The 13,876-nt window shown below is 34.7% G+C and overlaps 1 long non-coding RNA gene across 2 annotated transcripts in view; it reads right to left on the bottom strand.

Annotated features, from left to right (window-relative positions):
• Window positions 1–13,876, bottom strand: part of LOC117981740 (uncharacterized) — a 121,369-nt gene that overhangs the window by 66,475 nt on the left and 41,018 nt on the right. Inside the window, exon 3 of one of the 2 annotated variants that reach the window (XR_010109029.1) lies at window positions 7,585–7,743. The exons of the other annotated variant lie outside the window; for it this stretch is intronic. This is a non-coding gene — a long non-coding RNA (uncharacterized LOC117981740). The remainder of the gene's footprint in view (window positions 1–7,584; window positions 7,744–13,876) is intronic. 2 annotated transcript variants of the gene reach the window in all.

Genomic DNA, 13,876 nt, shown 5'->3' with positions numbered 1-13,876 from the left:
GACATCAGCCTTGGGAATTTATGACTAAGTCCCTGAAAGCCATTGCAACAAAAACAAAAATTGCTAAGTGGAACCCAATTAAACTAATGAGCTGCACAGCAAAAGAAACTATTGGCAGAGTAAAAAGACAACCTACTGAATGAGAGAAACTACTCACAACTATGCATCTGACAAAGGTCTAATATCCAGAATCTATAAGGAACTTAAACAATTGAATAAACAAAAATCAAGCCTATTAAAAAGTGGGCAAATACATGAACAGACTCTTGTATTAAGTTAGAAATGTAGGTTATTAATTTTAAGTTTTTCTGCTTTCTAACACAGGCTTTTAAAGTTATACATTTTCTTCTAAGTATTGATTGAATTGTATCTCATAAGTTTTTTTTACATGTTTTGTTTTCATTTTCATTCATTTCAATGCATTTTCTAATTTACCTTGGGATTTCTTATTTGATTATTTGATTAATTATTTCTTATTTCTTATTTGATTAATTTGTTCTTTATAAGTATGTTACTTATAAAGTGTGTTACTTTATAAGTGTGTTATCCAAATATTATATAATATTCTGGATATCTCATTGTCACTGACTTTTAATTTAATACGACTGCAGTCAGAGAATATATTCAGTAATATGATCAATCTTGACATGTAATAACACTTACTTTATGACCCAACATATAGCCGATCTGGTGAATATAACATGCGCTTTTGAAAAGAATGTATATTCACTACTCTTGGGTAAAATATTTCACAAATGTCAATTAGGTCTAGTTTGTTCATTGTGTGGGTTACATGATATAAACTTTACTCTTTTTTTTTTCAAATTAATTTGCCTATCACTGACAAAGGGTATTGAAATCTCTATTTCTTAATATGGATTTTCTATTTATTCTCTAGTTCCACCAGGATTTGCTTCATGTATTTAGAAGTTAAATGTGCATAAACATTTAAGATTTTTATATCTTCATGATAAATTGACACCTTTTCATCTCTGGTCATATTGCTTGTCTTGAAATTCATATCTGGTTTTAATAAGATCATAGCAGCAATTTTACACTTACCATTGCATAAAATTTTTTCCGTCATTTTTTATCTGTGTCTTTATAGTTAAAATGCATCTCCTATGGAAAGCACAAAATTAGGTATCATTTTTTCCATCTATTCTTTATTATGATGCTAATTTTTACAAATTTGTTTAGTGTCTATGATTACAACTTATAAAAACAAAAACTTCTATTAAGTGCAGATTTTTAGATTCCTGGCTTTATATATATATGACTTCTCATTTGGAGGGGTTAGCTTATATTACTATAATGTTATTATTGATGTAGTTGAGATTATACCCAATTTCTTGCTATTGTTTTCCTTCCATTGTTGTTCCTCCTCTTCCTCCTTTTTTGTTTAATTGAATATTATTATTTGACAAAATGTAATATTCCATTTAATATTTTAATTTAACTAAATTTAATATTTCTCTGAGACCCTTAGGGGTCAGAGTCTTACCCTACACATACACATCCAAGCCTTCACTCAGGAACTTTTTTTTTTTTTTGAGACAGAGTGTTGCTCTTAACGCCCAGGCTGGAGCACAGTGGTGCGATCTTGGCTCGCTGCAACCTCCACCTCCCCGATTCAAATGATTCTCTTGCCTCAGCCTCCCAAATAGCTGGGATTACAGCCGCCCACCACCATGCCCAGCTAATGTTTGTATTTTTGGTAGAAAATGGGGTTTCACCATGTTAGCTAGGCTGGTCTCGAATTCACAACCTCAGGTGGTCTGCCCGCATCGGCCTCCCAAAGTGCTAGGATTACAGGCCTGAGCCACTGTGCCTGGACTCAAGAACTTATTCTTTGTTTTTTTTTCTGAGATGGAGTCTCACTCTGTCACCAGACTGGAGGGCAGTGGCCCAATCTCAGCCACGGCAACCTCTGACTCCCTGATTCAAGCAATTTCTCCTGCCTCAGCCTCCCGAGTAGCTGGGATTACAGGCATGCACCACCATGCCTAGCTAATTTTTGTATTTTTAGTACAGGTGGGGTTTCACCATGTTGGCCAGGATGGTCTCGATCTCCTGACCTCGTGATCCACCCGCCTCAACCTCCCAAAGTGCTAGGATTATAGGCGTGAAAGAACTTATTATGAGGACTCATGTAAGGGCTTCTAAACAGCTCCTTCTCCACTTCCCTGTGCTACTATTGCCAGCTACCTCAGCCATCCCAAATTTCAATCTTTACCTCCTCAGTTGAGCGAGACCACCATTTGCTGTTTGGGCTCCATCTTCTCCCACAGTCTCATGGTGCCTCCAAGAAGTGAGTGGGAATCTCACCTTTTGTGTCACTTTTCCATTATTCATTCTGAATCTAACCTTCTGTGTCTCTTTTCCATTATCCATTCTGAAAAGGCATTACTTCACATATTTCGTCTGGTTTCATGGTTACTTCTTCTTGACTGAAAGCTGAACTCCCATGCTGTCAATGTTTCCTAACTCAAACAAATGTTTGGCAAAAATGCATGACTCCCTAATGCCACTACATTGCTATGGGTCACTTTCCCATTGCTGTCTTCTCCAATTTGAGACTCATTGGGAAACTGGATTAGATTACTGTCTCAACCATAGTCATTTGACAGAAAATGCTATTAGGTTTATTATTCTGTTAGGAATATGGATGTGAATTTTAATATGTCTGGTTAACATTGGCAACAGCTTAGAGAATGTATCAGGAGATCAGTGAAAAACCCATTACTTCAAATGAATTTATTTGTTTTTAGCAGTAACAGGCTATCGTGGGTTTAGTCATTTAAACTGCTCCAGAGAAGTAAATTGTCATTTTACTTGGTTCGGTTTTTAACTTTGAAAAATATTTGGGTAAGTTTTCTGGAGTCTTTTAATAAGTTCACCTAAAATTTTATCCAGTGTCTCCTACTACAGTTTCAGAAACGGATTTTCTATCGTCATAGGCCATCGGAAAATAGGGTAACAACTATTTTCCACATACAAATCATATCAAAACTAGTATTGTTTAGCACTTCACTTCAACCTTTGCCTCTTCATCTTCAGATTAAACAATCTTTAATGGATCAAGATTTCTAAATCTAATACAGTTCAATTTCTCACACTTCCCTTATAGTTAGTGATTTTCTTGTCTTATTGAAATCTTTTTGTGTTCAATGTATCAATTTTTATGGGTAGTTAATTTTGTGTTTTGTTTTAAAAATATTAATCCACCCTAGACTGAGAAGATATTACCCTATATTATCTTCAAAGATCTCAAATTTTTCCTTTAATATTTTGATCTACATACAACTTGGTTTTGGTTTTGTGTATAAGAATCAGCACCACTACTAAAAGGTCATTCTTGTCCTGTGGCTCTGCAGCACCAACTGTGTCATAAATTACATATCTGTGTAACATATTATCTATTTCTAGAATTTCCATTCTGTGTGTCTATATATGCACTAATACCACACACTATTACTGGAACTTTATTATTAATTTCGATATCTAGTAGAGTGAGCTCTCTTGCTTTCTTCTTCGAAGTTTTGATGACTCTAGCCTTTGAATATTCATATACATTTTAAAATCAATTTATCCATGTTCTTTAAGTCTCACAGTGATTCTGAGTAAGACTGCATCCAGCAATAGATCAATTTTGGGAGAACTGACACTGACATCATATCCATGACTGTGATATGTTTTCCATTCATTTACTTCTACTTTAATAACTATCTCTATCAGCAATGGTGGCAATCACGCACATATTTCATTAAATTTATCCCTAGGCATCTTTGATGCCATTTCAAATATATTCTTTTGGACAAAGTTATTGAGGTACAATTAACGTACAATAGACTGCACCTATTTAAAGTGTACACTTTGATACATTTTGACATATGACACATGTATACATCCACAAAAAATGACTAGAAGAAGCTCTCTAAACAGAAGGAAAATAGTAAAAGAAATGTTGAAACATCCGTAGGAAGAAAAAGCAATGGAAAGAGTAAAAGTATCAGTGAATACAATATATTTTCTTTAAACTCTTCTTGGGTTTTCTAAACTATGATTGATGATCAAGGAAAAATTTATAAAACATTTATATGGTCCTAAATGTGTGTAAAGAAATTATGTATGACAATTACAAGTTGGAGAGGGTAAAAGGACATAAAGAAGGGTAAAGTTTCTGCACTTCATATGAACTGCTACAATGTTGACACTAGTAAACTGTAATAAGTAGTATATATTTCATACAATACCTAGAGCAAACCATGTTCATGAACTGGAAGACTCAATACAGTAAAGATGTCAGTTCTTCCCAAATTGTCATCCAATTTTAATGCAATTCATATCAAATCCCTGTCAGAGTTTTTGTAGATATAACCGAAGCTATTATAAAACTCATATGAAAAGGCAAAGGGATAAGAATAGCTAAAACAATGTTGACAAAGAAGGATAAAATAAAAGAAATTCCCCCCCCCACCTGATTTCAAGACTTATAGCTACAATAATCAAGTGGTATTGACAGAGACATTGACACATAGATCCATGAAACAGAATAAAGAGCCAAGAAATAGACTCACATGAATATGCCCAAAAGTGGAAAGGCAATTTAATGGAAGTAGGATAGCTTTTTCAGCAAATAGTGTAGCAATTGGACAATCATAGTAAAAACAACCACCAAAAGAAGCCTTAACCTAAACCTTACACCTTACAACAATATTAACTCAAATTAGATAATGGACTTAAATGTAAAACATGAAAGTATAAAACTTTTAGAAAAAATAGAAACATAGGGAAAGATCTTCAAGATCTGGAGCTAGGCAAATAGTTCTTAGGTTTGACGTAATAAACACAATCCATAAAAGAAAAAATTGAAATATTGAACTTCATCAAAATTAGAAACTTTTGCTGTTTGAAAGACCGGGTATGGAGGATAAAAAGGCAAGCTGCAAACTGGGAGAGAATATTCATAAACCACAGAGTTATTATCTAGAATATATAAAGAACAATTATCTAGAATATGTAAAGAACTCTCAAAATGTAGTATTAAAAAAGGAAACTAACAGCCCAATTATAAAAGAGGCAAAAGGCATGAACAACATTTCAATGAAGGAATATACAGATAGCAAATAAGCACACAAAAATATGTTCAAGCCATCAGAGAAGTACAAATTAAAATCAAAGTTAGATATCATCACCTAACAGGAGAATGGCTAAAATAAAATTAATGTCAACACCAAATGTTGGTGAGGATGCAGAGAAACTGGATTACTTATACATTGTCAGTGGAAATATAAAATGGTATGGTCACTCTAGAAAATCATTTGCCAATTTCTTACAAAAAAAAATTGCAAATACCATACGGCCCTGCAATTAGTTTCTTAGGTATTTATCCCAGAGAAATTAAAATAGGATTTTTAATTTTTCCCAGGCTTATACTTTATTTTTTACTTGGCTTATATTCTTTATCTTTTTGTTATAACATATGCTCCCACAAGAAAGATACCAAGGTCTTTGAATTCTGAAGCCATGTTGTTCTCCAGGAATTTTGACTTAACTAAGGCCAAGCAATATAATAAGGTAATTTAAGTACTCATTTTGCTACCCCTACTTCGAAATGTTTGGGGTTTTCTATATAACTAGGTCAAAGGTATCAGAGCAAATGTCAATAATCTTATTTAAGATGATGCCCTGACATTAAATAGTCTATGTTCGTGAGTACTTTTATTGTTGTCATTGCAGGTACCTTATTTAAATTTCATAAATATTGACGAAGCTCTTCCTATATGCCTTGCTTTAAGTGCTGTCCAAAGGGTCACGGTCCAATAAAGAAGTCACATCATATGAACAACTGCAATGTAATAGAGGGTATGGAGAGGTCTAAGCAGCAGAGAGGATGATGTGATCTCCTATGGGTTAGGGGTGAATAACAATGGGAGTCAGAGAGTTTGCCAAAGCAATGGCCACTAACCTAGATTTTCATCACTGAGCATCATTAGTTCATGAAATCCACATGTTGAACAAAGGGCAAGGAAACCTGGAGAGTGCCATAAACATCTTCACGGGAAATCTAGTTTGCAATGTTTTCCTTATTACCAAAGATACAAGTAAAAGTGAACATGATTGAAATAAAAAGAATGGGTTAAGCAGAACTAGCTTAGCTGGGTTGTTCATAAAACATACTGTGTCATCATCTCTTTAAATCCATATTCCTTTCCTAATACTCAATGGATATGACCATGTACTTTCTAATTTTTCTCAACTCTATGTTCTGCCTTGCAGAAGGACCCCAAACCTTTATTCTTCATTAAACTGCATTTTCCTGTGGCCCTGTTCAGAAATGTCCGTGTTGTTTAGAGTTTGACATGGAATGATAACACAGGTTAGTTAAAATACTAATTTAAAATTTTTAGAGCAAAACATGTATTCTAAATTGCAGAAAAGGAAAAAAGAAATGAGAACATTTGAAAGAAAAGACTAGAATATGTGAATAGAACAGCACGTTTAAGATGATTAATTTAAGTTCCTAAAGCACTTATTAACTGATATTTTGCTTTAGTCAAATTTATTAAATACTCTCTATGGAACAGAAATTGTGTTAGATGCTCTAACATGTCTATCTTATTTCTTTTAAGAAATAATATCTTGTGGTTATATCCCCTTTATAGGAGTGAGAAAATTACAAATTTTACAGTTCATTTCTGCTGACATGTCTTATGACTCCATAAATCTATCAGGATCCTGGAAAGAAAGAGCTGATACTCAAGTTGGGTGGAAGGATAGTGCTGTAACCTAAAGCTAGTAACTGGAGAGAGTTATTCCTGCCTAAACGGTCAAGGTGCAAAGCAGTTACTAAAACCTGCCTGAAAGGAGCTGTTGGCTTTCATCAAGATACTAACCTGCCAGTGGTGTCCCTACAGAAGGAAATAAATCCCCCAATCTTACTTTTGATTTAACTAAGGCTGTATGATATAGTAAGATAATTTAGATATTCATTTGTCTATCCTTACTTTGATATGCTTGGGGTTTTCCTATATCACTAGATCAAAGCTATCAGAGCAAATAGCTTTCATATCATTTGCTCTGCTATGTTTTCTTCTCATCTTTTGCTGAACTTTACTGGGGCAAATTCAGTGCCCAATATTTCACGTGGGTCCTTTTCTATTTTCCCTAAATGTTGGCCAGTCTGAGAAATAAAGGGAAAGAGTGCAGAAGAGAGAAATTTTAAAGCTGGGTGTCAGGGGAAGACATCACATATCGGCAGGTTCCGTGATGCCCCTCAAGCCGCAAAACCAGCAAGTTTTTATTAGTGATTTTCAAAAGGGGAGGGAGTGTATGGATAGGGTGTGGGTCACAGAGATCACATGCTTCACAAGGTAATAAAATATCACAAGGCAAATGGAGGCAGGGCGAGATCACAGGATCACAGGACCACAGGACCATAGGACCAGGGCAAAATTTAAATTGCTAATGAAGTTTCCAGCACACATTGTCATTGATAACATCTTATCAGGAGACAGGGTTTGAGAGCAGACAAAACTCAATTATTCAAGGTTCTTGTAAATCATGATTTTCATTTCTTACCTATGTATGAAGTTATGAAGGTGCATGGGACCTTACAAAAGACAATTTTTAAAAAGTCTGACATCTATCTGGAACTTCACAGCTTATAGCTTTTAAAGTGTTTCTCTGTAGATTACCTCTTCAATGTAGCTTCAACATTTAGGCAACTTCCAGCTGGCTCTAGAATTCAAAAGAATCAATCCAGGGTGAGTAAGAAATTCCGGACATGAGGACTGAGCCCAGAAGCTGCCGTGTTAATAGTCCTTAAAGTTTTACTGCAAAACTGGAAGTTTACAATATAAAAATAAAATTCAAGTTTCTTTAAGAACTCGAATCTAACATACTGTATTTAGTGATAAATATAATCTTTCTAGATGTGTTGGCATCTTTTTTGATGGCTAGCATGTGATAGTTGCTTGTTCTGCTAGCTAATGAGGCATATAATAATTAAAATATGAAGAATCTGATAAGGTACCTCCCAGAATTGAAAACTAAGCAGGTAGTGCACTGTGTCTCTCATGAATGTGCTTGTTTCTATGAATAGAAGACTCTTAGGATAAAGGATAGAGCTGGATGAGCGTGCATCTTTACCTTAAGGTCCCCAAAATGAATCTTTGCCCTGTTTCATTTTATTCTAAAAAAAATCAGCTAAACACCTCTCTGTGAGTCAGACACTGTGTTTTTCAGAATAGCTGACTGAATAAACAAATGCAAACATAAATCCTGCCTAAAGAAAACACAACAGAGAAGTCGTTCCAAAGAAGTTTGTGAAATAAAATATCATTATCTTAAAGACTGAAAATTTAAAAATAGTTGTGAATTACACAATTATGATCTAAAAAGGAATCCATTACAAAATTAAACTCAGTGATTTTGATCATAAATTATATATCTGACTTTTTGCTAGGCTATAGCCTGCATGAAAAAGAAAAATAAATCATATTGCTTCAAGGGACTTCAGTCTTACAAAGTGTGCACATGTGAAACGGACACAAGGAAAGTCAGGACCACTAAAGGTGCAGATGCCATGGGTCAGGTAAAGCCAGGAAATAAAACAACAGGAACAGGAAGCACCAGATTAAGGCGGAGAAGTACTCAGAATGGATCCAATTCCGGGAGTAGAAATTGAGGGAGAGAGTGTCTGTGTAGCTAAATACAGAAACAAGAGTGTCATAGTGTGAACATGCAGGAGGGCTCCAATCTGAAGTCAATAAGTCACTTTAAAAGAGGTAAAATAAAGGTGATAAAATGTGAGAGGTAAAGAGAGACTTTATTGTGTCCTGAATACCAAGGTAAGCTCATTTTTAACTTTATCAAGTAGGTTGTTTGTAAACAAAAGCTAAGAAGCACAGTAAGAACTAATGTTTATTTATCACTAAATATATGCGAGATGCTATATTTCAAGCCATCCCATAAATTATCCTGTTTGATCCTGAAACACATATATTAACTATTCAATAAGTGTCAGCCATTATTATTATTATCAATTTTTATTTCTAGATTTTCTCTTAATGACACTTGAATTACAAATGGGTAAAAGCAAGACTGGTGTTATTAGGGAAGGAGAATTTTTTTTTTGCAAAGTGCATCTCTCAATTTATGTCATCTTTAATTTTTTTCAACAAATTTTTTACATTGGTATTGAATGTAAAGATATTTCACATCTTCCATGGGGGATTTTTAATCTCTGACTGTATTTGTGGGTTTGTCTATTTCTCTTTGCACTTCTATCAGTTCTTACTTCATGTATTTAGAAGCACTGTTACTACATTGATAAATATTTAGGGTGGTGATATGGTTTGGCTGTGTCCCAACCCAAAATCTCATCTTAAACTGTAATCCTCATAATCTTCACGTGTCAAGGGCAGGATCAGGTGGAGGTAATTGGATCATGGGGGCAGTTTTCCCCATGCTGTTCTCATGAAAATGAGAGTCTCATGAGATCTGATGATTTTATAAACATCTGGCATTTCCCCCACCTGCACTCACTCCATCCTGTGAAGAAAGTGCCTGCTTCTTCTTTGCCTTCTGCCATAATTGTAAGTTTCCTGAGACCTCCCCAGCCATGCGGAACTGTGAGTCAATTAAATCTCTTTCCTTTATAAATTACCCAGTCTCAGGTCTTCCTTCATAGCGGTGTAAGAATGGACTAATACAGATGGTTATGTGTTTTAGCGAATTGGCTCCTTTATCACCATGAAATGACCTTCTTTATTCCTGGTCTATTCCTTACTTTGAAATCTACCTTGATAGTAATACAGCTCCAGCTCTAGAAGACAATTTAAGACTAGAAAACAGGAAAGGGCCCAAAGCACTCATTCTGGATTTGGGCACTGGGCTCGGTCAATTTCTGTTGCAGCCATGAGCAAAATCTTCTGTAAATGTCAACTCAGCCAGGAAAATTTATTTTTTGCTCTCAGTATGATCTTGTTGATTTCAGGAGCTTTGAATGTCTATGGTTTTTCCAAAGTAAAACAATCTTGACCTGAGGCTCTGACCCATTTAGTTTTCTATCATATACAAAGTCTATACACGTATTAGGGAAATATTTCTTTTGCTTACAACATCCAAATAAAATGTGCATTCACTCTTATATGAAAGAAAAATGAATTTAAGAGCGTCTGCTTTCTCTTCATCATTTGTTATCTTTCTACCACTTTCCCCAAGCAAAGAGATGATTCTTTCATTGTACTTTATGTTCTGCACATAGCTTCTGTGTCTGGAATAAAAGTGGAAAGAAGCAATAATAGTACCATCTCATCAAAGAATAAGCAGGTCTTCAAACAATCGGTCTTTATAATTGTAAAACATTTCCCAACTGTAAAAATTGAACAAGGTCACTAAATCAATAAGTCCCAGATGTTGCCCCACAAAACATAGTACCCTACAAACAGAACTTTTCTCATAAGCCCTGAACTAATAAATTTAAATAGTGACCAAATTCCCTTTCTAAGAGTTGCCTTTGTGTGACAAGAGGAAGTAGGAAGGGCAGGACTGGTTAATATGAGGTGACCCACTTCAGCAATGCTGTCAGAAGCCAAGAACAGTGCCTTTCCTTCACAGTGGCTTTGTTGAGTGTTTAGGAAAATGTTGCCAAAATGTTCATTAACAGATGGCATTAAAAAAATGTATTTCTCATGTCAGTGAGTCACTCTGGGGAAAAATACTGACAAATATGGTAATACCACATCAGTTTATTTGCCTTCAGTATTTTGCATGAAAAAGGTCTATAAGTCCAATTAGAGATTGGTATGCAAAACTGTCCTTTATGTTTTGTTTTAAATATAAAACTCAGTTTCATAATTCCAACCATCTCTGTACTAATCCCTGAATATGCAATATATCATGTATATCATAATAACTATCAGCAAAAAAATAAATGCAGGATTCTGTTCCAATCAAAGGTACTCTTTATAAGTTGATATACTATACCCTTGTTTGATAATGATTTGAAGGTTCCAAGCAGTGTCTCACCTGACTACCAGTACCAGATGATACCCCTAGTGCCCACTAATCTACGATTTGCAGCTCAGAGCAAGTGTTGAATTGTTCTTCTAGGTTTAGATCATAAGCACAGACCACAGGTCTTAACCAGCACACACACAGGGGTATCACTATTCAGAGTAAATGGTGTTTAGAAAAATGCTGCAAAGGATATAGAAAATAAAGGTAAAATTTCATCATTTATGCTACAATCTCTGGGATTTCTTGGCAAATTTATGAACAGTTCTGTAAATGTTTCATTGGAGTAATGAACAACTGATGCCTCAGAGATATGCAGCTTCCTTGGTGGAGAGTTCCAGCCCAAAGAGTTTCATTATAATATGGTACTGGAAGTCAAAAAATGCTGAATGTTCTGAAGACTTGAACCATGGACAATGCCTTTTTACCACAGACAATGATGTTGTTTAGCAATGGTTGGCTTTGTGAAATGAGAATATGATAGAAAATTATTGGATCAAGGAGGACTAGAATATCTTACTCTCTAGGAGTAGGGTTCTCATAGTTGTATCTTATTGAGAAATAGTAAGACTAAATAAGTGAGAAGATATAAAAAGTTCATGGATTGGATTACTCCGTATTTTAAATATATCAATTTCCCTCAAATTGCACTCCCAATGAAAATCTCTATTTTTGTGTGTGGGATTTCATAAGCTGATTCTGAAATTTATGAAATAAAAATACGAAACGCCAAGAACAGTCAAGATACTCTTAACAAAAGCTGAGAGGACTTATTCTAACACATATCAAAACTTATTTTTAAATTGCAGTAATTAGGAGTGTGTGGTATTTGTGCAGGGGGGAGTCAAACAGACCAATCAGAATAAATGCCATAGAAACAGACCTCATGTACAATGAATGGCATGTCATGTTGATTTGTTGGGGCCAAAGACTCTCCAATAAATGGTACTGGGACAACTATGTATCCATAGGGAAATAAATAAAATGATCCATACCTCAAAGCACACATAAAATTAACTCCAAATAGATTAAAAGCACAAAGAAAAAAATCTACAAAACTGTCAAGCTTGCAGAATATAGGATATCTTCATGACTTTAAGGTAGGTATAGCTTCCTTCAATAAGACAAAAAAAAAAAAACACTGGCACTGTATTTCTGTGTATGTGTGAATATGTGTGTGAAAATTAACTAAACACACATGACCCCTTGGGTGGAAAATTAACAGAGACCTTATGAAATGCCTACAACTCAATGACAATAAGGACATGAGGAATCAAGAGCAGTGAGGTTTGCTAAGGAAATAGTAAAAGAAAACTTTCAACTCAGAAGAGCAGAAATGTTGAGTAGCAAAAATTCAACTCAAAAAGTTGGGGAAAAAAACCCACATAAATACCATAAAATGAGAAAATATAGAAAAAGAAGAAATCAATGGATTAAAGAACCATATAATAAAAATATTACTAGAAACTGAAACTGTTTCTTTGAAAATATCAACAATGCAAAGCCCTAACAACACTGATCAATTGAAAAGAGAGTACATTATCTTTAATTGATGTTAAAAATTCAAACAAACATATTGGAAACAAACAAACATACTATAAAATAAAAGAGGAGATAACAGATATATAATTGCTTTAACGTTGTGAATAAGTATCCATTAAACCTCGAAGAAATTGATAACTTTCTGGAAAAATGTAAAAAGACAAAATAGTCACATAATGAAATTTAGTAGAACTAATATAGGCCAATAATATTTAAAGAAATTGAGATTCATTAAAGATATTCCAAGGCCCAGGTCCTGGAAGCTCACAGATGAGTTCTGTCAGGCTTCAAAGAAATAGGTAATTCCTCTCACGTACAGGTTGTTCCAGGAAAGAGAAAGAGGATGAGCTGCTCAAGTAATTTTATGACACCAGGATAACTAGATAAGGCCATTGGTTAAAAAAAAAAAATGACAGCCCAAATTCTTTGATTCTGCCTGAGAGACTTAAAGTTATCGTTGCAATCATAAGCCATACATTTAATGGAAAGCCTTTCAATAATAATGTGAAGACTGATGGCACAGAGGTTTTGAAAATATAATTTGTCAAATTGGATATTAAAGATCTTTACCTTGAACATACTAATAATACAATAGTAAGCAAATGTAGGGTGGGAGTCCTTTCTGGTCATATTCATTGTTATTCTGTGTTATGTAACATGAATTTTGGTCATTTATTCTAGTCATCCTAAGACATCCTACTTTTTTGATATAAACGGTTCATTGTTAATTTATATGGCTCATCTGTGTATCTGTTTATTGGAAGTAACATTTACTTATTTTATTTATTGTAAAATAATCTAATTTTTACTATGCACCCAAGAACTATGATGATATGCTAAGATCTCTTGACTTCATCTAATAACATCACCTTTACTGAAGTGGATTGGTTTAACTATGTAGTCAAAGTATTAATAATATTAAGTAGGTGGGATAAATCACCAGTTCTCAATGAAGACCTAGGGATTTCCAGAGACCCCTTCCAAAAGTTCATGGTGTCGAAACTATTTTCATAATAATGTGATGGTATTAGGTGCTCTTCTCACTGCACGGATACCTGCAACAGTGGTGTGATGCAGTGTGAGGTAAAAATGCTAAATCAAGTTTTACTTTACTTGATTTACTAAATCAAGCAGTGGCACCAAACTGTATGAGTGGTGATTACATTCACCACTACCGTGTACTGACATTGAAATAAGTGCCAGTGTTGCTTAAGAATGACCTTAATGGGCCGGGCACAGTGGCTCACACCTGTAATCCTAGCACTTTGGAAGGCCGAGGTGGGCGGATTGCCTGAGCTCAGGAGTTCAA

The sequence above is a fragment of the Pan paniscus genome, chromosome 11, assembly GCF_029289425.2.
Source record: "Pan paniscus chromosome 11, NHGRI_mPanPan1-v2.0_pri, whole genome shotgun sequence".
Taxonomy (NCBI): Eukaryota; Metazoa; Chordata; class Mammalia; order Primates; family Hominidae; genus Pan; species Pan paniscus.
Note: the sequence above shows the minus strand (reverse complement) of the source record. Positions and strands in the feature narration are given on the sequence as shown.